At 37.8% G+C, this 26,225-nt stretch overlaps 1 protein-coding gene across 1 annotated transcript in view; it reads left to right on the top strand.

Moving 5' to 3' along the window:
- The window catches only part of LOC139710450 (pseudouridylate synthase 7 homolog), a 140,492-nt gene that overhangs the window by 43,307 nt on the left and 70,960 nt on the right, over positions 1-26,225 (top strand). The gene's annotated exons all lie outside the window — the stretch shown is intronic.

The following is a 26,225-nucleotide window of genomic DNA, read 5'->3' as shown; positions in this document are numbered from 1 at the left end:
CAAGCAGTTTTCTTTTTATTGTTATTTTTTCTAGGATAGCTTTATAGCATAGTAATCAAACTGGAGTTATGAGGTATGTCTCTTCCATCTCTTCCAATCTGCTGAGATTAAAATGCTGCCTAGTGCTTTGTGTTCTCAAAATATGACAACATTTGGCTATGGGAGACTCCATGCTGTTTTGACTCCTGATTGTTGTTATGTATGGGGCTTCAATTAGAGAGTGATATTGAGGCATGATGCAATGATGTCATGGTGTAATACAGTCAACCTTGCCTAAGTCTATGCTATTTGGACTGAAGAAATAGCTTGGACTTAGAGAAAATTTGACCTCTGAGGAGGAATTAAAATCAGTAGAATACAAAGAGAAGAGGACTTAAAAAGACCTTCGACTTTTAAAGGCAATCATTCAACTTAGGTGATTATTTTATATATGTGAACTGTAATACGTGGGTAAACACAAAAATAACAAACACACACACAAACTTTCAGAGTAGAGTTTAATGATCAGAACTTCCTCTTTCGATGACATGCTGACATGAATCTTGAATTCAGTTATCAGATGGACTTAAGAAGTAGAGAGAGGCATGTCGCCCATTCTGGGAGATGTCGGTGTATGTCTGATGGTCAAAACCATGCAGTACCCCCCCCCCCCCCCCTCCACACACACACACACACATTATGCACACACACACACACACACACACACACACACACACACACACCCTTTACTGGGTAAAGGACATGGAGGACATGACACACCACTTCCTGGATCGCTCTGTCAGCTGCTGGTTAATGTAGGTGCTGATTGAAGCACCAGAAATAGCCAACCCTCGTCGTCTGGGCACACAGGATGCCTCTAAACGTGGTTGCCATGGTTTTCGCACTCGTTCACGGCACTGGTTCGGTGGGTAGGATATGAATTTCATGTGGCGCGATCCTTCACGGATGCTACGCCGAAAAGAAATGTTTGTATTCGCTGACAATGTGCGCAGAGATAAGCACGCTTGAGCACATGTCACTTTGTGTGTTTTTGTGTGCAGTCATTCGTCTTAGCTAGATATAGAGGTAGATATTTGTATGGCATTTATTTATAGATTGCCTATGATGATGTCCCATATCACTTCTGATTTATTTCTGATTGCTAATAGATTGATTGTAGTAGGAATGTGCTGAAAGGGCAGTCAATCTCTTTTTATTCTACAATTGATGACTTCCACATGTTGTCGTTGGATCTTACTTACACTAGACAAACTGATGTTTCTACTGTCAAGTTCATTCAAGGGGTGACAACTATCAAAAGTATTACCCCCTCAGATCGTGGCAGGCTTATATTAGTGCTTATTTGTACAAATAGACATGACATTTTTTCGGTTACTCTTTCCTCCAGCTTTGTACAAAATGACTGAAAGTGTCTTTTTAATAATAAATCAATTAACCTGATCATCCCATCTGCATCCACATAAGCGTATTTGAAAAAAATTGGCCTATTAATCAAAAGGGTTTTTTTATTTTTTTTAAATTTCAAGTGCAGTCATAGCTGGATGACCACTGTGACATCACGTGTGGACTATGATATAAAGTTAACTCCCCCCCCCCCCCAAAAAAAAAAAAAAAAAAAAAATCTGCAAAATTTCATGTTTTATGAAAAGTACACATTCCACTGACTTGTAAACAGACATATGTCAATTGCAATATGATTCTCCCTGCTTCCTGATAGAGATAAATGGGGTGTTCTTTCACTTTGCTAGAAAAGTGGAAATGTATTGACATTTTGTATATTTTCTTTAAATTATTGCCCATACATGAATTTGCAAAATGTGTTAGTCTTCTCATCCAGAGATGGCAGCATCAAAAGTTATAAAATTCATAACTTTTGAATGGATTGTCTGAATTTTCCTCAAACGTGTGTGATGTGTTCAGCTGATCATATACTGCTACATTACTTTCCTCATTCTTCATTGTACATTAAGTTTCATTCTCCTCTATGCCTGATTAGTTTAGAGAAAAGGATGTCTCTAGAGTCAAGACTCAAATTTTAAGAGTACTCATTGCCTTTAAATTTAAACCCCCATAAAGGCACTATTACACATACACACGTAATGTATTTCATTGCCATCATCAGTCAGTATAGCCTCGTATGGACTCAGTATAAAGTTGCAATAAATAATGTGCTCTCCATTGTGTTTTTTATGGTGAGTGAAATAGTTAAGAGAACATTTGATTATCACAGAAATGTCAGGCAAGCTTTTATTTTCCTGCAATTAGGTAAATGAACCTCAATGTACCTTTTGCATTGAAATATTAAAGAATACCTTTAAAATGCTCTAATGAGCTGCCGACACAATTTTGAGATATTCATGCTTCTCAGGTTTGTTGAGGACAATCATGAAAGTCACTGTTGCTTGATTTGTGTAAGATTCCATGTGTAAGATTCCATGTGTATGATTCATGTTGCTATAAGATAGTCACAAAATGTGACTACTCCAATATTAGCACTTTGAAGTGGTATAATCTTTATACAGGGCTGCAAACTAAGTTTGCATTGTTGTCCAAGGGGTTGAAGTAGATCATTTCCACACTTCCTGTGTGATATGCCAAAATGATATTTAAATAATACAGGAGAAATAAATCACAGGCATATGCAATTTCCTCTGTTGTCTATTCCACATTTCATGATTTCTCATGAGCAAAGTTTATGACAGTTAATATCTACAAGCTGAATCATGCAGTGATTGCAAAGTATCAATTTCTTGCTGTCGCCAGAAAAAGGAAATATCTGTGCAGGGATGATCAGTCATAATCAAGGAATGTATTTTTGTCATAATCCCAGTTATTTTGTACCCATCCTTCAAACAAGTGAATTTAGATTGCCCTTGGAGGATGTAATGTGAAAACTCTGATAAGCAATCATTGTGGGGATTCATGTTCTTCAAATGACAAAATTTCTGGTCTCTAAATCCATTCAAATCACTCATAAGGCCTGGTCTTCATCTCAAATATCATGGCTTTGCGGGATGACAAATATTATACGATTGTAGATTTTGTGTGTGACTCTTTCATAGATTTCCACAGTGTCATCCAAAAACAAACCAGTGAAAATCTGAAGGGATAGCGAAATAAAGTTCCCCATGTTTTGGTTATGCCACTTGATAGCTCTGTGATATATTTGGAGGAGATAGTTGGAGCTAAAACTAAAGAATTATGGACAACATCATTTGAGTGCAAGACTTATAGACCCGAATTCACGAAGGTGGTACAATTGAAACCATGGTTTATACCATAGACAAAGACCTAATTTTGTATGGGGCGCTAAGCGTCGCATGGCCTATTTCATTACGAAATGTTAAAATTTCGTAATGAAATTACTGATTTTGTTATTAAATCAACATTCAACACTTGGCGCCCCATACAAAACTACGGTCCTTGTCTATGGTTTAAACCATGGTTTCAATTGTAGCACCTTCATGAATTCGGGCCTTACTTTGAATTCAAATTGTTCTGATTGTCTGCATTGGTTTTGAAAGCATAAAGTTCAACAGGAAACCTGTGATGACACAATAGAGATTAGGCAGATTAGGTAATCTCTATTCAATGACAACTAGTTTGCAGGCATTACTATCCATTAGTGCAAATTGGTGAAGACAGAAGACCAGCATGCATGCCACTGGGTAAACAAATCACCGCAAGGGTTAACAAATTGATCTGAAGTTGTTCTTTGGTGAAATGACATCTTTTTTCGATGGGATGTTTTTGAGACAACATACTAAAGATTTTGCCAAAAGTAGCAAGATGAGAAGACCAGAGAGAGAAATGTCTTCAGAATATTAGCACAATAGCACAATTCTTGAACTAGTTTCTTAGAGAAGGGTTCCTTTTTCTTCTCTTTCTTTTGATGCCAACAGGAGAACATGAGTGTCATGTTTTACTTAGAATGTAATGTGGAAAAAGTGCAGAGAGTTTATAGGGCTATTCTGAGCCATGATTTGTATTGCTCATTAATTGCTGAAGAATCAACCAAAAGGTTGGTGAGAGGATGAAACACAGTTGTCATGACATTGTGTACAACCTGCTTCTATGTGGTCAACCAGTAACCAGTAAACAAATTAAATAATATAACAGAATATCCTCAATTTCTGGGTGAGAATAGGCTAGTGATGAGTAGGTAAATTCTCAAGTTAGATCTGTCATGAGTCCCATCATTACGTTGGCATTACTCATGTTGATCGTGATATGTGGCATCTTATCAGGTTTATAACTTTAAAGGTGGCAAACCAACAAGTGTCTTTTGCCTTCTTGCAATGTACCTACATTATTACCTTCAGTTTGTTTAATCAATGACTGTCAATGCCATTTGAAACAGCATTTGGCTTTTCTCTGTGATGTGTGAACATGTGTTTTGGGAAAAAAAGGAAAAATGACCAATATTGTGTCTCTTTTGCCTAGAATTTCACAGATGATGGACTTTTTACATTGTCTGCTTTAGACTTTTTGTGCCTCAAAGTGTCAGGCGAAGGTGTCATGGCAACTAGTAGAGGATTTGGGTGAAGCAAGATGGCAAACACATAAATTGTCTGCATCAAGAAGACAATCAAGAAGAATATTCTTTTGAGCATTATGAAACAGATGGACCAGTGACATCCATAAATAACTTTAACTCTTCATTGAAATGTTAGCAGTGTGTAAGCAATGCCATGGAGTCACAAACCGTCACGATAACTCTGGTTTTTACCTTTAAGTATGAAGACAGCATGGAGCCAAGATAGAACTCGGTAATATATCGCTTTTTTTTTAAGTGTACACACACATTTATTAGATCCCTACTGATGTCTGCACCAGATGTGAATAGAGAAATGCAAGGAAATGACAAAAACATGATTTTAATGACTTAATTAGGGTTAATTAGCAGTAATGGTTGAGTAATCTGCAATATATAGAGAAAGGTGTTTAACATCTGTGTTAGATAGCTTGGCATATATGCTACTGTAAGTGATACAGGAACAAATTGCATTGCCCTTTTTATTTCAAAAGGGAGAAAAAAAAAGAGGCTTGAAATGTTGAAGCTGCTAGTAGATAGGTCTGTGTCAAATACTGATAGCTGTCTTCTTTCAGGTCTTGCTATGATAATTAACCCGCTCGGCACTGCCGTCACAATATGCAGCTGACATTTTGGAGGAGCAGGTTGCTTAGTGGAAGTGACAGGGTGCCAAAGTCGAGAAAGCTGCGGCCCTTGTTGTTGGGGGTCACAATAAGTTCATGTAGCAGCCATGTTGCCAGACACATGTGATAATTAGATTAGAGATGGTGGGATGCGTGAAAGTAGCTCGATCTGCCAACTGTTTTATCCCCCCCCCCCCCACACCTCTCTTTTTATACTGTTGTGTGATCAGTGTCCTCTTGTAAAGATTGTACCCATTCACACCAAGCAAAGTCACTTGCCACATTCATACACAGGAGTTATCAGTTTCTGCATTGCATTGCAAAAATCAATATGATTTACTACTAATCACACACTGCTAAAGGAAATAAAATAAAGCAAATGAAGCGCTTTGAATCTTCAGACTGCGCACTCCTAAACAATGACCATTGTGGGACCCCGGGCACCGTAGTCAGCTGATCTATTGTGGCGAGTTGCATTGTGGGACTTAACCCGTTGAGGATGAGTCCCGAGTATACTCGCGCAGGTGTCTATGGGAAATGTGTGTTGTAGCAAAATCAGTCCATCCTCAATGGGTTAAGGGAGCATTACTCTTGTTGCACAAATCAATTTCAGAAGCTGTTAATTTTGGATGTTCAAGATTGTGGGTAATGTTGCAGTACAGTGGTCATCACTTAAACAGGAAGGGTTGGGAGACGAGTTTTTCTCCTGTAAATCAAGCAGTGGCTGGTATTGGTCCATGCAAACCATGCACAGATAATACACCTTGTGATAATCACAGCAACAAGTATCATAGTACAAGTATTGACACCATGGTTATGAGTACAGCTTTATTGTTTCTGAGAAATGTCTGGGGAAACTGGCATGCAGCCTCTGAGAAATAATTTGAGATGTCTCTACTCATTCACTGGTGCATTTGATACATCAATCTTATTCCGTCTCAAATGCAAATACATTAATCTAACTCGTCGTAACTGCTACCGTTCAGTGAGATATTTTAGTACTTTGTCTGTGGATGTGTGTGCTTCATATATATACAGCAGTCATTACCAGATTGTGGCCAATGTGGGTAACAATTAGGTTAGTTAGGTGATACGCTATCAGCGTATCACCTATTGTGATTGTCAAAATCTCTCTTTATTTCTTTTTATTCTTCTTTCTTTCTGGACAATTTTGTGTCATCAATATCTCAAGAATGACATTACGGAATAACATGACATTTTCAGGGAACATGTCTCATGACAAAATCTAGCCACAATAAGGTTTTCATGACAGTAACATATCTATGACGTCATCTAGGCGCCATTTTGTGATTTTCGGACCATGTTACATGATCGATCATAACTTCATATCTAAAGGTCATGTCTGTATCATTTTCGGCGGACATTAAGTTCAGGTCACGCTCTATCATACATTTTAATGCTAATTACCTAAGACATTATTACGCGCGCGTACGCGCGCGTCAAACTTTTAAAAGGCTCAAAACAACTTACCAATGGGAAATCTCGAAGTTTCAGACAATTTTAAGCGTTTCGCGCGTTCGCGTCCGTCCGCACATTTTCGCGCGTAGTGCGCGTAAGCAAACTGAAAATGCACATTTTTTGACAGATTTGGATTCCTGATACATTAAGTAACAATATCCATTGATTTCCGATCAATTTTGACCTATAACAAAGGAATGCGTTGGCGTCAAAGTTGAAATTTCGTGTTCGCGTCTATGTGGAAATATAGCGAAAAACATGTCTTTGTTTATTTCGCCATAGCTCTTTAAAACGTCAGGTGACCCTATGTTTTTATTGCATATTACAAAAGCATATGAATTGAAAATAACGTTCCAAGTATCAATATTTCCCTAAATACATTATGACGTCATCATATCATCATCTGAAATCAAAAAAGTGGAATTAATTTTTTTGAGGTACTGTTTCTGACATTCATTTGCTCGTATCTCTGTTGTTTAAGCTCAATATTATCCCAAATTCAGATATGTTGTACTTTGAACATTTGCCTTTCAAGTCCAAGTCATGGTTTTGAAATTTGATGACGTCATCATACCTTAAATTGTGATTAAAGGTAAAGATGCAAAATCGGACAAGTTTACGTGTTATGTCTATGGGAGGTGATTTTTTTTAAAACCATGCATTGACTTGACAACGTTTAAGCACCTTTATCTCAGCTGATTTTGCTTCATTTCCTCTGAAACTTAAGTATGTTGTAGCTGAGACAATAAGCTTCAGTAATCATGCATTTTATTTTTTGAAATCTCATCATCAGGTTGACAATTTTGCAGTTTAAAACTGAAAATGAGAATGGAATGTGGACAAAACGATTCCCGATTCAGCTTTCACATACATAAGTTTACGTTCCTCATATTTTCTCGCCGAGACGTATGGCCGAGTGGTTAAAGGCGACGTCTCAGAGACGTGATGTTGCGGGTTCGAACCCCACAAGATCACGAAACAAAATATTTAGCTATTTCACTTTTTTTCTTCAATTTTGTATTACATATTCGTCCATGTAGAAATCACATTCGTATATAAACGCACCTATACACACACACAGACACACAGACACACACCATATCCCTCTTTTTCGTGTTGGAGACCACATTGCTTCGACTGCTGCAAAATTTTGCAGGCTCACTTTGTCTAACTGATCATAGTATGTAATGACGACGACGGAGGTGTTGTACTTTGAACATTTGTCTTTCAAGACCATGTCATTGTTTTGTACTTTGATGACGTCATCACACTGAGAATTGTGATTAAAGGCAAGGTATCAAAACCAGTCGATTATAGGCTTTATGTCTACGGCGCGTATTTTTCCCAAGTTGCCAGAAATGGCATAGCGACATCAGTCGTTACAAGGCCGCATTTCCGTCTAGCAATGCAATACATGTTCACGCGGCCACGATTGTTGATTGGGCAGTGACTTTTTCCCCCTGTAATATCCATACATTTCTTTTTTGCCTTACCATTTCCGGGGATGTCCCGTGGCCGAGTGGTTACAGAAACGGTTTTGCATGCACGCTCAATATAACTTCAAGGTGCCTATATCACATTCTTTTCTTTGTCGATCACAGATGACCGACACCTGATGACCCCAAGCGTATCACCTAACTCGTCAGCGTGACGAGTTTTATATCTCGTGTCTGATTGTATTTGAGACCCCGGTGATTTGTGAAGAAGGACAAATTAAGAGTGAATCCATCATCAAAGCTAAACTGGATTATGCACAAATCTGGCGTAAATTCAGAACTCATTATTGAGGTATAGGGTACAATTACATGACCCTATTTGTGCATTACATACAGTAATGGATTTTATCCAGATTTAATTTCAAGTCTCTCAACTCAGCGCACCATTGCTGACTATATAATAGTTGTCATGACAACTCCCAAGGGAATGCTATGTAAAAGTGCTGATGTGGCCATTCAGGCTGCTTGGTTTACTTACTGATAAATTTGGTTTAAAATCAGAACCCTGCTGTCGGAGGCAGTTTTCTATTCAGGAAAGAATTTAGAAGTGAGAGATGTCCCAAAGACATGCCATAATAAAAAAAAAAAAAAAAAAATTGTTTTGTTTTGACAATCCCTTCATAATAATACTTCTGTAAAAACCTATTGTTGATATGTTAAATGACAATTTGTCATAAGTATTGCAATGGCTATTTATCTTTCTCATTCAATGCTCTCTCTCATGCGCCAGTTACATACATTTCTATTTGCTACAAGTTATTTTTTTTTTCCGGAGAATTTTCCTTACAAGTTACAGGCATCATACATGTAACTCATCACAGCACAAAATAAAAGAATGTTTTAATGAAAGTGATGGGAACATGTCTTTAAATAACTAGCATAAAAGGCAGCAAATCTCCACAATTCAGAACATTTTTATAAGAAGAAAAAGCTGTACACATTTTGTATCTCATTGCCAACTGTAGTTGTAAACACAAAGCTTAGTAAATCAATATCTATATCCAGAAATGTAGGCTGAATTCAATCATTCCAAACTTCAAAAACCTTCTTGGTCCATCTTGCTATACACTTGTTTCAGAATATGTGGGTCAGGACATGCAATGCACAGTACCATTTGATCGCACAAATGTAGTTTAGAAATAAGGAGAATAAATCTTGGGATGTTTATTTTTTATGAGGAGTTAAAAATACCCTCTGGTGTGTTTTCAACTCCTTCCAATTTTTGTCAAAATTCATGGGAAGACAGCAAGTGCATACATGAATCAACTACTTTGAATTGTATGTAGGATTACCACAACATTAGGCATTAAAAATTGTGAAGATATTACTCAATTTCATAGTTTTGTCTTTTATCTTTGAACTCATTTGATGTTGTTTATATGTGGGAAAGAGACAAGAGAGGGAGAGAGAGAACAAAAAAGAAAAGAAGAAGAAGAAGAAGAAGAAGAAGATCTGCCCCAATTGGGCAATCATAAGTTTGTACCATGAATTCGATTTGGTGTCACACCTAAAACTAAACTGATATTGCAAAACTGGTACTGGGTATCAAGAGTTACTTTTTCAAAATTCTTTTCAATACATCTCCCCAACCCTTTTCAAAAAATATCAAATCAAACATTACCTTTTAAAGATAGAACATCTGCTTTGTCAGGTACTTTAGGTGCTATGTCATGACCAATATGTGAATGGCTTGCCATGTTTACCACACCTCAAAATGTTATATCTGTGATACATTTCATATTTGTGATGGAGACCTCCCATGAAGATTTGTGTTCCAGGGGTTACTCAACTCTCAGATATCGAGGAAAAACTGACATGAAAGCGAAGCCCTCATGATTTCCTTGGAAGCAAGCAATCTTGAGGCTCGATCCGAAATAAATTCCAACGATTGATCCCATCTCCAGGCATGCTTTTTCTCCTCCAGCCGCAGCCGGCGCGAGACGCCGCGACTGAAGGCGAATTACTGGGAGATTAGGATGCGGAGAACGTCCATAACGAGCGCGATTTTTATCTCGCAATTCTGTCGCCGAGATGAAGGGTACACAAGAATTAACTTCTCTTTGGTCCGTACATCCCTTGCAAGACATGAAGTGGCATATTTGGTGCGTACTTGACAGCATTAAAAGATTGAGGAAGATAAGACATAGAGAGGGATGCCGTTCATCCCATGTGATGCAAATCAGAGTTGACGAAGTGGGGGAGGGGGTGCTCTTTGAGAGTAGAACAGCAAGACACGTTCGTGACCCCTCTGGGCAATCTTAAGGGGGTGACAACTTTCTGTCATGTCCGCAGAGTAGAGGTTCCGCTTTAGTCATTGTTAGTCCTGGCGATCAATGTAGAATCTAAGCTCAATACTCTGATGTTATGGGGGAGAGTTGTCTGGACCAGGCTGTTTGCAAGTGCTTTGTCAGTTTAGAAATGTACAGTGGAGGAGGCAACAAATTGTGGGGGTTTTGCTCTCTCCCTCTTGACCGATGATGAATGAATTTGTGTCTGTTCCCTTGTATTTAAAGATAAGATTACATATTCAAATTACAATGTTGAATTTGGAATTCAAGTATTTTCGATTATGTAGGGAATTGTAGCTGAAAACTTCAGTAAAGGGAAAAATGCTGTTGTTATTCTGCATACCAAACACTATATATTCATCCTATAGATGATGCCAAATTTGTCTCAGTTTGTTAAACAATTAATGAATGGCGTACCTGTATCATACTGATGAAGAGTGAATTTCTTCTTCATTACAGGTGATACGTGCAGTACCACAGACAACAACAATATTGTAACTACTAATGTGTATATTATTGCAAAGTGAAACTGTTTACTGTTGTGCTTAATAATAAACATTTGATTGTGCGAGTAATGCACTTTGATCTTAATTTTGGTAAAAATGAAAAATCTAACTTTAGATAAGAGGAGCAGATGTTTCCCGTGTATTAAAAAAATAAGGTCAAACTACATTTTCTTTTGGTTAAGTGACCTGTGGACCCAACTCGCTCAAAGTACAAAGTAAGACTGCAACACCCTTGCAGAGTTAAGTGGAAATATTGCAGATATTTAATGCAGGTAATACCAGCATTGCCTTATTTACACAGAAAATGTTTACTTTTGTATAGAGCAGTTTTCTTATTTTTGTGCCAAACTTCAGTGAGTTTAAACCCAAATCTGATGGGTGCTTGAAATTGAATACCAAGTACTTGTTAAACACAGCGACTGGTCTTCCACAAATACTTTTAAAAGAAGAAGTCATAAATCAGGCTGTTGTGAGTTACAGAAAACACATACCTGTTATACCAAGTATCTGAGCATATCTGTCTTGATGCAATGAACATAATTCACTCGATTGATAAAATGCTTGTGATTGTGAGGGTACAATTTCTTTCAATAGGCCAATTTTCATCATTGAAAAGTGCAGATAAGAAGTGAAATGTGACTTCATCTATCATGCCATCAGCATTCTGATAAGTCATGAATTATTAGAGCCATGATTTAAAATGCTTTATAGATAAGTTATCTTAATTTTATTTAGTATCGTTTGAGATGTCCCACGTGAGTGGCAGATGAGGGAAGATAACGTTGGAAGATAGACTGCAAAAGTCTCTAACCTCAGTTCTCTTATGCTCAAGCCCCACCTTTAAAGGCTCTCTGATGACGATCGCAGCAAAGAGGAGGTTTCGGAATCGAGACCTTTAATCAGCCAGGACACATATCTTGATGGCCAGGAAGACTGTAAGGGAGCCACCTTGATTCCTTGAGCCTTAGGGCAAGCCTTTCCACTTTTATTTTTTTTAAATGTCATATTTTTTCTTAGGAGTGGTCCTTGATCGAGGACGCTCTGGGCATGCCCTTACATCAGATGTGATTAACCCATTCACAGTGATACCAATAACAGACTGGCTACCAAATGGCAGCAAGTGTCTTGCGAAGTTCAGCTTTTGAGCTGCTATTTTTTTAGGCGATAAAATACATCTTAATTAAAAAAGAACTATAGTTTTCGTTTCACCATCAGTTGGTAGCAAGAATTAAGAGTAGTTAAGAGTTAAAAAGGGAAACTAAATATTTTCATGCATATCCAATGCATTTCTAATGATATTACTACCAAGAAAGGCGTGACAGTAACTATCAAATATTTCTGCTCTGCAGTAAATATTGCAGTAAATATACATTGTATTTTTTATGACATTACCTCAGAGTTTTATTTTCATTACAGATAACTATCAATTAATGTAAAAGTGGTTATTTTTGCTTGAATAGTTTTTTGCGCTTGGCTGGGTTACATGAATTTCGCATGTTTTTAATTCCGTGGAAGAAAGACATTTGGAAGTGGAACATAGGGTGTGCAAAAATATTCACGTTTTTATTTTCGCACTGGTTTCTGGTCGCGTGAAATGCGCAAAAATTTCCACTTTTACAGTGCTTTGAATCTGAATTGTTATTAGCTGTCTTGCAGTCGTGTAACATATGATTCAAGAATGCTTTTTCCAACTCCAAACAGGAAGTAAAGGCATGGTGCAGTATTTGACCTTTGGCAATGTCAGTGTATTGTAGAGTGTTATAAAATGGGTTCAAGAATGTAGCCAATAGGAAGCGCTGAAATGAGACACACCTCCTTCCTTTACTTCAGTACAACTGCACTGCCTGTAATCCTATGGTAGATTGCCGATCGTCTGTGCGCGCGGCGGCTCCTTTGATGAATTGCATGCATACGCGTACGCGCTGTCAATCCTGTAAACAACTTCTAGTTCGGGCTGCCGGCCGGCCGGCCTGTCTTCCCTTAACCTTGTGCATAACATATGTGGCGTACGTACGTATACTGTACTATACGTACACTTTGTACAGTACAGTAGACCAAGCGTTATGGGACCGGACGCGTACATGGAGTCACTTTGAAGAGCAAATCCAATGATTTAGCAGGTTAATTCTCACGCCGTTTTCAGAGTATGTTGTCTAGTAGGCCTATATGAGGAGTCTATATCAAGTCTTTAAGGTAAAGGGTGCATATTCTATGTAAAATAAGTAAGTTTTCATGCGGGTGTCCGGAAACCCAACCCCCCATTATACTTATACTGTATGTGCGGGACTTCCGCGAGTGCGACGTGCGTAAAAGTTTGGGACGAACATCTTGCGGACGTCTTGACCCACAAAGGTACGTGAAAAACGCTGAAAAATGATGTTAGTTTTCGAATTTTCGACCCATTTTATAAAACAAATGATGCACAGGATTATTTCGTGGCGTTAGTGTAGGCGTAGCTCTCGGGTATTTACAATGTAGTGCAACATGCACTCGGCTTCGCCTCGTGCATGTTTCACAATTGTAAATACCCTCGAGTGCACTACGCCTACACTAACGCACTCTATCCTGTGCATCATTTGTATATTAACAGCATGAAAATTTCACCTTGGTTCTAGGGGATTAGGTTGTGGCTTTGTCATATCTTGTTTCAGTCTGCCAGAAGCTCAAAATTAGCCCAAAATAAGATGTATGACTAACACCATCAGCTATAGATGTAGAAAAAGTAAAGTAGTAGCATCACATATATATGGGCTAGATGGGACACAGCAGGAGGCTCAAGATTGGATAATAAAACTTTGTTATATGAAGTATTGTGCTGTGAAAAAAAAAAAGACAAACTTGAAATTCAGTTTAAGTATGCAATAAGACACAGCACATAAAGTTTATACAGTAAAACCTAGTGTAGCAATGACCCGTTAGATCATGTATGCATGATGCATAGACACGTATCACATATACCAAAACTCAACACTACCTTTTTTTCTCTGGTGGCCCACTTACTATCTTTAAATTTCAAATTTTGGTGGCCTGAAAGAAAAATATTGGCCCAAAATGAAAGAATTCCACACAACAATCCATTTTTTATCTTCTAGTTGCTCGATTGGGCCACCAAAAGAGTACTTGTCTCATTTTCACAGGGTGCATTTTTTCCCCCGTTTATGTTTGGCACTGAACCACTGAATCAACTTGTAGCAAGGAAAAGCCTGATTTGGTGGTTGACAGATCTCATTTCAGATGCGGTTTGCCACCACCGCATACACAGATGGAACTTTCACCCAGCCATCTTGAGTACACGGCCGCTGTGAAGCAGTTGTAGCGGTCCCCCTCCCCCCCCCCCCCAAAAAAAGCGTAGAATTGAATCACCTCCACTAGGAAAACCAGATACAAAGACCACTCAAAGGAGACACAAGAGATATATATTGAAAGGTTGTCTTTTGCAAGTGGCCTTTACAGACAGGTTCATCATATCATTATGTTTAATGCTCTGAAGAAAATCCCACGAGGTGATCTTACTGAATAATGTGGTCTTACTGAAAAGGTAGGCTCTACAGACAGGGGGTTGATAGAGCAGATTTGTTAGTAACTGTTGGTTTACGTTCACAAGACATTTGTAATCTTAAAGAGTAACTCAAAGTTTCAAACTTTGTTGATGATCTTGTAATTTAGCACAGTGTGGTACACTCAAAGGTTAGCAGTCTTTAAGAAAAGCTAATTATTAGAACCACAAGACATCTTATGATTCACAATTTTACAGTTCTATTCACAACCTGTGGAGGGTCCAAACTTATAGTTTAACTTTGTGTGGACATGATAATTGATGAACTTGAACGTTAGCATGATGTCTTTGTGACCCTATTCCCCTTTTTACTAGCTTCTGGGTCAACCTTCAGTCGGTGTTGTACTCTACTGTCTTGTCAGACATATTGGGTCCATCACGAGTGCTGCTTGTGTGTAATTTTTCTTCAATTTTTTGTGGTTTTATCATTGAGCGGGACTCTGGCTTGAAAGTTCGATCTTTAGGATTTAGGAGTCTTGTGTAGCCGCATCATAGTTTAAAACTACAACCTAGTCATCGAAGTTTATAACTTTGATTACCAAAGTTAATCTTTAAAGTTAAGAAATGTCATGTGAACATGCTGTGGTAAGTTGCACACAGAAGTTCCTGGGTCTTAGTTCATAACCTTAGTTCTCAAGTACAGAGTGTGCTATAGAATTAATATGATAATTCTTCTTCATATTGAGTAATTGCACCTCATAATTCAGAAGAAGTTATCATTAATATCCTTAGATTTTGAGAAGGGTAGTCTACCAATATCCCAAATCCTTTGATTATGTCTATGTTTCTTTTACACTACTACTGCAACAACAAATACTACTACTACTACTACTACTACTACTACTACTACTACTACTACTACTACTACTACTACTACTACTACTACTATACTACTACTGCTACTACTGCTGCTACTACTACTACTGTCATTACTACTACTACTACTGTCATTACTATTATCATTATTTTATTATTGTCATTACTATCATCATCATCATCATCATAATGAATTACCATTTTTATCATTAAGATGATATTAAGGTGTAAGTAGATATCGCTTATTCAGGGTTACCAATATCCTGGGCAACTCAGGAAATAATCATGGAAAGACGTGTGCTGGTGGGAAATGGTGCCATCATCATCATCATCATAATGAATTACCATTTTTATCATTAAGATGATATTAAGGTGTAAGGACCAAACTGCTGATGCCACCATGCTTTCATTGAGACACACCCTCCGCTTCGTAGACAGGAAGCTAGTGAAGCCCTCAGCGTAATTTCAGCATCCCAATTGGTTTACAGCGTCGTCTTGCAGTGCAGTACCATTGTTTTTGTGTTTATCAAATATCTTATCAACAAATTTGAAATAAGATATACTCTACTGAAGTACTAACACATTGTGAAAGGTTTTCTTGTATGTGTGTGTTTGTATTTGCGGGCAGGTCTGTGTAAGTGTTAATTGACAGTATTGTGGGTAATAAAGACACCCAAAGTAAACTATAACTTGATACTTGTATACTAAAAGGTAAAGCTTTACATGAATATTGGTCTGTTGTCTTTTTTTTTTCAGGCTTGTAAGTAAGCATTGAATAAGTGGAGGGATAGGTGTGATATTGATACTTCTTAAGAGCTGTCATTTTAAGCCATCTCAAAGACATCCTTACTGAGATTGTTCAATGCAATGGAGCAAGTAGATATCGCTTATTCAGGGTTACCAATATCCTGGGCAACTCAGGAAATAATCATGGAAAGACGTGTGCTGGTGGGAAATGGTGCCATCATCATCATCATCATAATGAATTACCATTTTTATCATTAAGATGATATTAAGGTGTAAGGACCAAACTGCTGATGCCACCATGCTTTCATTGAGACACACCCTCCGCTTCGTAGACAGGAAGCTAGTGAAGCCCTCAGCGTAATTTCAGCATCCCAATTGGTTTACAGCGTCGTCTTGCAAGTCATGCTGGGAGACGGCCAATCCAATTACCTTTCCCTTGCTGTAGTCACACCTTTGTGAGATATTTTACTTGAATTTTTTTTATGGTGGTTATTTGTTTTAGAGGAATTGCGACTAAGTATTTTGATGGTCGCTTCATATTTCTTCAGCCATTCTGAATAAATTAGCTGACAACATGTACATCTGAAAATTTTCAGCCATCTGCTCTCTGTAGATATACCAACCTGTAGGTCATATAAAAGTGAGTTTCAGTACTTTTGTTTCAAAAAAATAGACATCAATTTTTATAAAATATTACTCTTTTTTCACTTTAATAAATGTGCACATATATTTGGTGACAGGATTGATTATTTGTAGTAGTCACCCTGGGAATTTTTCTATTCATATAGTTCATTTTTATGAACTTGAGTACCAAATTTGAAGTTTATGCATTGTGCATCACTATGTAACCATGGAAATTGGCATGGACTCCTTTCAAAATCACATGTTTGTTTTGAGTAAATGAGATCTGTTGGACATGTTTCAACTCCTGGAAGTTTCTTGACGTCAGAAATATCTGAGCTGCCCATGTCAGAATTTGAGCATATTTTTTGTTTTATCTCTCACTCTGGGAGGATTTGATTCATATATTTGTTTTCCCCCTCAGTATGATTTGGCAAGAAGAGAATCCTATAGATTTGCCATAGGCTAGATTGGCAGTTCTGATGGATATGTTTACACATCCTTTGACGCACGCAACAAAGTTTTGGTCTCTTCTGGCAGCTTCACTCTCACCATCAACCTTTTCCCTTCCCCTTTTTCTCTCGCACACACAAATATGCACACCCAGAAACACAAGTACAGATGACTTTTTTGGGGGGAAAAAAAAGTGAAAAGTAAGCCAGTGAGCAGCTGAGAAAACTTTCTGGATTCACAACTTGCAGAAGGCATGCAGTCGACACGGAGTGAACCCAGTTTCTTTTGGCACGGTTTTCAGCAGTGGGGGGAAATGCCCGTAATCTGTGATAAGAACAAGTGCAACTCACAGGGACAGCAAATCAAATCTGTGATATTTCCACGATGCACACATTCTTAGACCTTCCTTCTTTCTCTTTTTTATTTCTCAAGTGAAACATTTGATGTAGGGGGTGGGGGAGAAGGGAAGTGGGTTTAGGGACATGTTGTGCTAGGGATAAAATAGGAGATTTACTCTTTGCGTGTATCTTGTCAGAGACGTGGCAACAGTATTATATAGGAGATTTTTTAGAAAGGGGCTCCCTTGAGGTAGACTCTTTTGCTTTGTGAATGCAGCTACAGATGGGTGCAAATGTGCAGCTTGACAAGTATGGTGTAGAAAGTAGGCTGCCCTACTGCATTGGCTGGATCTGGGGCTTGATATAAGACTTCAGCCTTTCCTGCTACATTGCAGTCAATCATTGTAGAATGTCCGATTGTCCACATTTGAATTTTCTCGCCCTTGATAAAGAGTTCTGTCAGATATTTCATTTATATGTCCATATCGTTCTGTAGCCACCCATTCTATGCACAAATGAATGTGTGCCGTCGTGAGCCATGGCAGTAGGAATACAGTTACTTTAGATTTGGCCAGATGTACACTTGTATGTACATCATGGTTCACTTGACTGCCCGTAATTGGTGATATAGTGCAGTACCATTGTTTTTGTGTTTATCAAATATCTTTTCAACATATTTGAAATAAGATATACTCTACTGTAGTACTAACACATTGTGAAAGATTTTCTTGTATGTGTGTGTTTGTATTTGCGGGCAGGTCTGTGTAAGTGTTAATTGACAGTATTGTGGGGTAATAAAGACACCCAAAGTAAACTATAACTTGATACTTATATACTAAAAGGTAAAGCTTTACATGAATATTGGTCTGTTGTCTTTTTTTTCAGGCTTGTAAGTAAGCATTGAATAAGTGGAGGGATAGGTGTGATATTGATACTTCTAAAGAGCTGTCATTTTAATCCATCTCAAAGAGATCCTTACTGAGATTATTCAATGCAAGGAATTGATATATGAAATGGAGCAAGTAAATCTCACTTATTCAGGGTTACCAATATCCTGGGCAACTCAGGAAATGATCATGGAAAGACGTGTGCTGGTGGGAAATGGTGCCAAAGCGTGCCGTAGAGCCATATCACTGTCATCAACTATGTCACTCTGCTGAACTTTGTGGTCATTCCGTGGTGAAAGGGGGTTGATGGTCAAAGCGTGTATCCTCTACAAAGTGAGAACGCGTCCCCAAACTTCATACGAGTCTCAAAAAAAAAAGTCATCCCACGCTGGATGAAAGTGATAAAGTTACCATTTCCTATGCGATACTTCAGAGTTGTAGCATTTTTAGACCTGACGATGGATTCTTACCCATTTTCTTCTCTTCTCCCTTTTTTCCCCACCTATTAAGGCGGAGTGGTCTTGTTAAGCACCACTCAAATGCCATGGCAAATAGTGTACCTGTGATTTGCTTTATATATTTACAAAGTTCACAAGTCGTCATATTTTCATTAAATTAACTATATGCTTTAATGATGATGCAGAGGCAATGTTTATTGTCTCTAAGGTGGGAAATCTTAACTCTGTTTCTAAAAAAAAAGTTAATATACCTATCTTCCATATTATCATTGTCATTATAGCTTCATTTCTATAGCACATCATAACAAACAGAAGTTCCCTTTCAGTCTTCACAAATGTATAGATATATTACAAATATTATAACTGAGATGTAATGCCTTCTTTACAGTTGATGGTTTCATCGATGTGGCTTTCAATCACAAATTTAATACAATACATTTTTCTTCACAGGTTGCTGTTTACAAAATTTATGCTCGCGGAATATGACACGTACAGTACCATTCATCCATGTCTTGAAACCATTCAGGAATTAGGAGTCATGCACAAGAGATTAGTGTAAATTGGGTCAATCTATAGTGGCATCAATCAAATAAGATAAGATACAAAGACTGAAATAGTGGTTTTTATATGTACAGAGGTAGATCATGATACAATATTTCAGCATTTATATCAATGCAGCTACTTAGCTTCAGTTGTAGCCCCAATTCAAGACAATATTTTCATTCAGTGTGATATGAAGACAGTTACCCAAATCTTGGGGCGTGAATCTAGAAAGCAAACGTTCTGTTGACACAGCTGTATATCATTACTATGTTTTTGTTCTCGTGGAGAACCATCTGATATCAGTTCAAGTTAAGTGTAAGAATTTAACCATTACAAACTATAAGGAGTAGTAATCTCACAGGTTTTTTAAAAGTAATCACTTCCATCCAACCAGCCTAACCACTGATGCTTGACAGGAGTATTACACACATGGATATTGCTCAATTGAAATGTAGATAGACACATGGATACATACATGCAGACAGACAGAGTTGAGGACAGACAGTAATACTTATATTGTGCATCGTCAAGGCTATGCTTGGTTCCATTCTGTCTACTAGAAGATATTGAACATGGAAGTGATTGCATGTGATATGCATCAGTGATAAAGCCAAGAGACCGGAGGCCCTCGCATTTGGTTTCATGTGGTATGATTAGATTATTGGTAATGAGGATCAATCGCCTTCCTCTCAGGAACAGAGAGACATATCTCTTTTTAAAATCAAGAAAGGAAAAGGGAGTCAAATCCTTGAACGTTTATCAGACTAAACCCCCTTGTCTGAAGACATGATAATGATCACAGGACGTACTGGGAATTCCTTCAACATATCACCATGATGTCATCGTGTGGATATTGTAGCATATTCTCAAGAACAAAGATACATATTAACTATTTTATCATCGAGGAAGGAAAGGGAGTCAATTCCATGACATTTACCCAGAGAGAACTTCTATTAGATGTCTTGTCTGAAGATAATGATATTGATCACGTGATATATGAGGAATACCCTTTAACATCTAATGAAGATATTATCATGTGTAGATTGTAACATAGCAACAAATGTGCGGCGCAGCTGGGGCATATCAAATTATCATATTAGTTTAGAAACAGAACAAGAAGCTTCTCTCATTCTTTTTTCTTTTTTTTTGAAAGAGAAGAGTTGTTTACTTGAGGTATTTTGAGAAAAGAACATTTCATGGTCATAATGACACTCATGTAACATATTTATCCTACATTATTTAGGGTATCCATAAGACTAAAGATTCACTCTGATTAAGAAGCCCAATGCGGTGATAATACTGTATGTTGCCAAGTAACTTTTGGCATCCCAGGTTTAACAAGGCTGATTCATCCTCATCTAGGGACTTGCCAAATTGGTTCAATTGAAAGGACAAAATGAGTTGTTGTTTGATGCTGCAGTCTAAATTAGGCCTATCTTGAATTATTTTTATGGCTGATGAGGATTCTGCAACTAATTCTAACAGACAAAACTTTGCCAAACAAGCTGAAATTGACCAATTGGCTATCACTTTCTGGCAAACCTTGTGAATAACATTCCAAATGAACTCTACTCTTGGTTCATATTCACTTCAGGAAAAGGAGTCAGTTAAACAGAATGATAAAAGTGTTATCGAGATTGGACGAAAAAGCTACAACATTATGGAATAATGTTCATTTTTATGCACATCTGCCTGAAACAGCTCTATTTGTCACCTTAAGATAAGGTGATAATGTTATTTCATTACAACTCTCCCATTTTTGCTTATAGACAAACCTCTTCTGAATATTCTCTTTTATTTTAATTGATTGGAAATGGAAAAAAAAATTCCTGCATCTCAAATAGTAATTAGTATTCTAAGTATAGGCCTACAACCTTCTAGAGCAATCATGATGAATCTTTCAATTCAAAACAAAAACAGGGGAGTATAATGTGCTAAAATCTCTTATAGATAGATAATACTTTAGAGTGCATCTGTACAAAAGGGAAGTGGGACAGTTAAAGTTGTATCTTTATTGGAAATTATGCTAAGGGGCATTAATGAAGAAGAAGAATAGTGTCAAACCACAAACATTTGCGATTTGGAGCTGACAACCTTTTTTTGCGACATGAAAACTTTGTGAATTGCAACTGGTATTCAGTGCATCGTGTACAGACAAAACCTTTCGTGTGCATTAGACCTTTGCAAATTCGGGCTCCATGAGAAATTCACTCAAATGTCATGCAGAAGAAAATTTCTAGTTTAAAGGACAAGTTCACCTTCATAAACATAAGGATTTAGAGAATGCAACAATATTAGTAGAACACATCAGTGAAAGTTTGAGGAAAATTGGACAATCGATGCAAAAGTTATGAATTTTTAAAACTTTTGTGTTGGAACCGCTGGATGAGGAGACTACTACAGCTTGTGAGTCATATGCGTACAACAGTATAAAGAAAATATAAAAGAAAATTCAACATGTTTTCACTTTTTTCGCATAATAAAAGAGCTCTTGACTTGCCTCTTTCTAAAGGCAGGGGGAATAATATTGCCCATAACATTTGTCGGTAACGAGTCAGGGGAATGTGTACTTTTTTCAAAAGATGGAATTTTGTGAAATTCTCTTTATATTTTCCTTGTATTGTTGTACGCAAGTTATTCATACACTGCAGTAGTCTTCTCATCCAGCGGTTGCTGCACAAGAATTTTAAAAATTCATAACTTTTGAACGGATTGTCTGATTTTCCTCAAACTTTCAATGATGTGTTCTACTAATATTGCTACATTTTCTCAATCCTTATGTTTATAAAGGTGAACTTGTCCTTTAACAGTTGGTACAAGGATTTAATTTGACTCTGAAATGGTTATGTTTGACCCCCCCCCCCAAAAAAAAAAAAAAAAAAAGCATTGTGGTCACTGTAATGATCATTGGTGAATGAAGGTCAGGTGTAAGCTAAAAATGACAAGTTTTGCCTGTCTGCCCGGCACTAAAGCCAGCGCTGTGTTTGCTAGAGGCCTTCGGCATAATATAACAGGCTAAATTTAGGGTCTAGTCACTGGGATGAATTCCAAGATTGCTTCATTTAGAACAGACAAACATGTAGGTCACTTGGCCTCTGGGCTTTATTGTTGAGGACGAGTCCTGAGTATACTCGGGCAGGTTTCTATGGGAAATGCGTGTTGTAGCAAAATCAGCCCGTCCTCAACGGGTTAATAAGGGACGGTATAGTTTAGGTTGAGATGGGGACTTGGATTTTATCTTTTTGCGAGATAAAGAGAAACCACTTATAAGAAATATTAAAGATTATGAATACAAATCTATTAAGAAAAATCAAAAGTTTATTTTTGATGAGAATCGGTTTTGAAATAGCTGAGACATCCAAACACAGAGCAAAACAAAGTGGTCTTAATAGAAGATGGGTCCCATCTTTTAAGGTCCATTTCATTGTGCTTTGTTGTCATGTATCTTGGCCATTTCAAAGCTGATTCTCTTCAAATAAACCTTTTATTCCTCTTTGAATTTCATGTCCTTTGAAATTTTATATGAGTGGTTTCTAATTATCATGCCAAAATTTAAAATCTGAATCTCTATCTCAACCAAAACTATACCACCCCTTTAACCTCTTTCTCTCCCCTTCTCCTCTGGGAGGATGCCTTTAACCTCTTTCTCTCCCCCTCTCCTCTGGGAGGATGCCTGGTGACCAGGGGAGATACTCTGTCACAAGGCTCCTTATTCTCCTCAGAAGTTGTGTTGTGTCTAACGGGGGATATTTTAGGGTCAGTGGAAACAAAGGGGAAAAAAATCATACATTGTATTTAAGTCTAGCTGAGAGGAATAGTGCTGTTTTGTAGGAAGTCTTGCCATTTCCTACTTGGCCTCTTTTGAAGAAACTTGAGGTCAAACTTGCACAGTTCGTGTGCCAGAGGTGTATAGTCTTGGGAGACACGCCCATATACCATGTGTATGTCAATCACGTTCTGTGTTCCCATCAGGGGAATACAGGTGTATGCCTGGATACAAAATGTAGGTTGCGTGATGGGTGTGTACAGTGCAAGATGTTAGAAAGTACTTATCATAACTTGAGAAGTATATAGCTGCTAAAGCTAGGAAAGTTTTCTTTCTTCTTCTTTTTTTAAAAGAAGATTGTTAATGGCATGTGCCTAGAGGTGAAAATCTTTTATCAAATATGAGTAAACTGCTTCTCACTATGCCAAAACATTATGTTCCTGTTTCTTTTGAAGTCTAAAATCTTTTACTGTTGCCTTCAAATAATGTTGCTGATTTTATAACTCGTGATCCAAAAGTACATTAATTTTGTGATTACTCTTGATTCATCATTTCAAAGTACACTGAAAGAGCTCCTTTTGAAACAGGATTGCTTCATTTTTTGTGATATTGAGCTACTGCCAGAAGAATGTTTGTAGTGCAGCATAATTTTATTACACAGTAGGGTTCAAATATGTGCTCTTAAAGGTAGGGGATACCTTTTACAGAACTCCCAAAATGCAGCAAAATATTAAATATGAACCTCAGGGGACTTGTTTAGGCCACTGCTTAGAAATTTGGAAGTCAACAGTTATCTACAATTTGAATAATGCACAAAACTCAACTACTCAGTAGTTCTGTGTGTCAGCCACGTTTAAGCCTTTTTGTTGCAGTCTTCTGTATTTTTTATCTACACACACAATCTAAAAGTATAAGAGCTGATGTAATAACATAATTATAGAGTGTGTGGCAAGAATGTATATAGAAATGTTTGTAAGTTTTGATGAAATTTATTCACAAAATATACATGATGGACACACATGCAGTGCATGGGTCTGCAAAGGTAGCCTAGTAATGTACTGGAATTTACGGTGAGCCCCGAAAAGAATTCAATTCAAAATCTAACGGTCAATAAAAATGTACTAAATGTTACCTTCCACTTTCAATACTTTATGGGAGTTTCTAAAATGATACTCCAACATACCACTGTGTTTATACAACTCTTCATTTAAGGCATGCAAATGGGATTCCCTACCTTTAAAACAATAAAAGAAGTGTATATTCTGCCTTTGTCTACCTGCACAAGAATGTTCGTCTCTTTCTCTTCTTGTTCATTCTTTTTATTTGCCTCAACTTCAGAACAAAGCCACTTCTTTTCAGTCATTATTTCACATGTACCTAATTACTAAGTCTGGATCATTTAAATGACAACAAGTGCAAAGTATTCTTAATTTGTTTTTCAGCCACTCCCTTGGATTCATAATTTTCATTTAATTAATCCTAACGAAGTCTTCCAGTTGCTCCTTTGTATCTGTGTAGGCCCCTACCAATGTTCATAATGTCCCCTCTGCTTGTCGCACTGTAATGTGGCCACCTTTTACATTGGATGTAATGTATTCTCAGGTTGAACACTTTTAAGAATGGATGGCGAGGCGGCTCAGTCGGTAGTGTATCTGCCTTTCAGTGGAATAGCTTGTCTTACTGAGCAGCATTTTGTGTTATCATTTCGTCCGCTATAGTAGAGGCACAAAAATATACAAAATGTGAGCAATAGTTCATTAAAAACTGTTTAAGAAGACTGTATACACCGAATATTTTATGAGGATTTTATTTTCGCAAATTTCGCGAGTCAAGTTTTATTTGCGAAATTAAAGACACACGAAATTAATGATTCTGATCCCGATATGAATGTAACCCACACGTATACATTTCTCCGTTTATTATAGCACTCCACGATTGCGAATTTAACCACTTGCGAAATTGTTGGGAAGTCCCGATTCGGGAAAATTTAGACTCGCTTAATATATATATGGTATATACAGTAAACCATCACAGTGACAGCTTCTTGACAAAATTAGTGATATCTCCTTATATTGGCAGCTTTATTGCAAAATTTTTGTTCAGTAGAGTGTTTTGTGATAGAGCTGCACTATTCATATGCATTAAATCTAATAAGCAAACATTTTCTGAATCACTGCTCCAAATATTAAATAGTGGCTATTAATGACAACTTGTTTAGGTCGAGTAGTGTGAATCAATTTTGCTTTCAGAGACCCTGTTTACAGTGTGGGGCCGGGCCGAGCCGCGGCCGAGCCCAGCCTCAATTGCGAGGCCGGGCCCCGCAATTTTGTCCGTTTACACTGCCGGGCTCGGCCGCGCTTTTGATTCAAACCTTTCAATATTTTGTCGTAGTGGTGCTCTGCTTGTGAGCAATTTAATGCAATTTGGTATTGTCTGGTTTTCAGACCCTTTACCAAATGAATTCCGTGGCTACGAAGTTGTCGTTCGGGCAAAGGCCTTTGCCGAAGGAAAAAATCCTTTGCAGGACAAAACCACCTTAGGCGTGACAGATTTAATATAGCGAGCGTTCGGCCGCGTGGGGAATGCTCGCGTTCCTCCTTTTGTTAGGGGACGCCCCTATTCCTCCTGCGTGCAGAATGGGGGGTTTAATCCCTCTATTCATCAGCCTAATGAGGGCGTTCCTTGGACGCAACAGAACGGGCTTGCTCACAAGTCGCATTCATGGCGTTCCTCTCCGCTTTAGGAACGCAAGGATTATCCCAACCACGTGCTTTCCGCGCACGGCTTCACCTTTGAAAAGAACAATTTGCGCCGGCAAGTGCACAATTCACGGTGGACGCCAGAATTCCACATCGTTCTTGCAAGTTAAAATAAATCGCGTGGCAAAAACGAGTGAGAGAAATCGCGCACTTCAGACAGTTAAACGATTGCGACTCCACATGCTCGCATACGCTACGGAGTAACATTGCACGAGTTCGCAAAATTCTCACGACTCGCAGTTTCCAAGCGTCATGAACAGGATTGGTATTCCAAAAGTTTTGCCAAAGTTTTGCGATTATTCACAAGCAATAATTCACAAGCGAGAAATTGCATTCTGGTTTACTTTTCGATGAC

This window comes from Diadema antillarum, unplaced genomic scaffold (assembly GCF_040938485.1).
Source record: "Diadema antillarum isolate AM-2024a unplaced genomic scaffold, OU_Dant_1.0 seq00001533_RagTag, whole genome shotgun sequence".
NCBI classification, from domain to species: Eukaryota; Metazoa; Echinodermata; class Echinoidea; order Diadematoida; family Diadematidae; genus Diadema; species Diadema antillarum.
The sequence above is the reverse complement of the archived record's forward strand: the minus strand, read 5'-3'. Positions and strand labels throughout refer to the sequence as shown.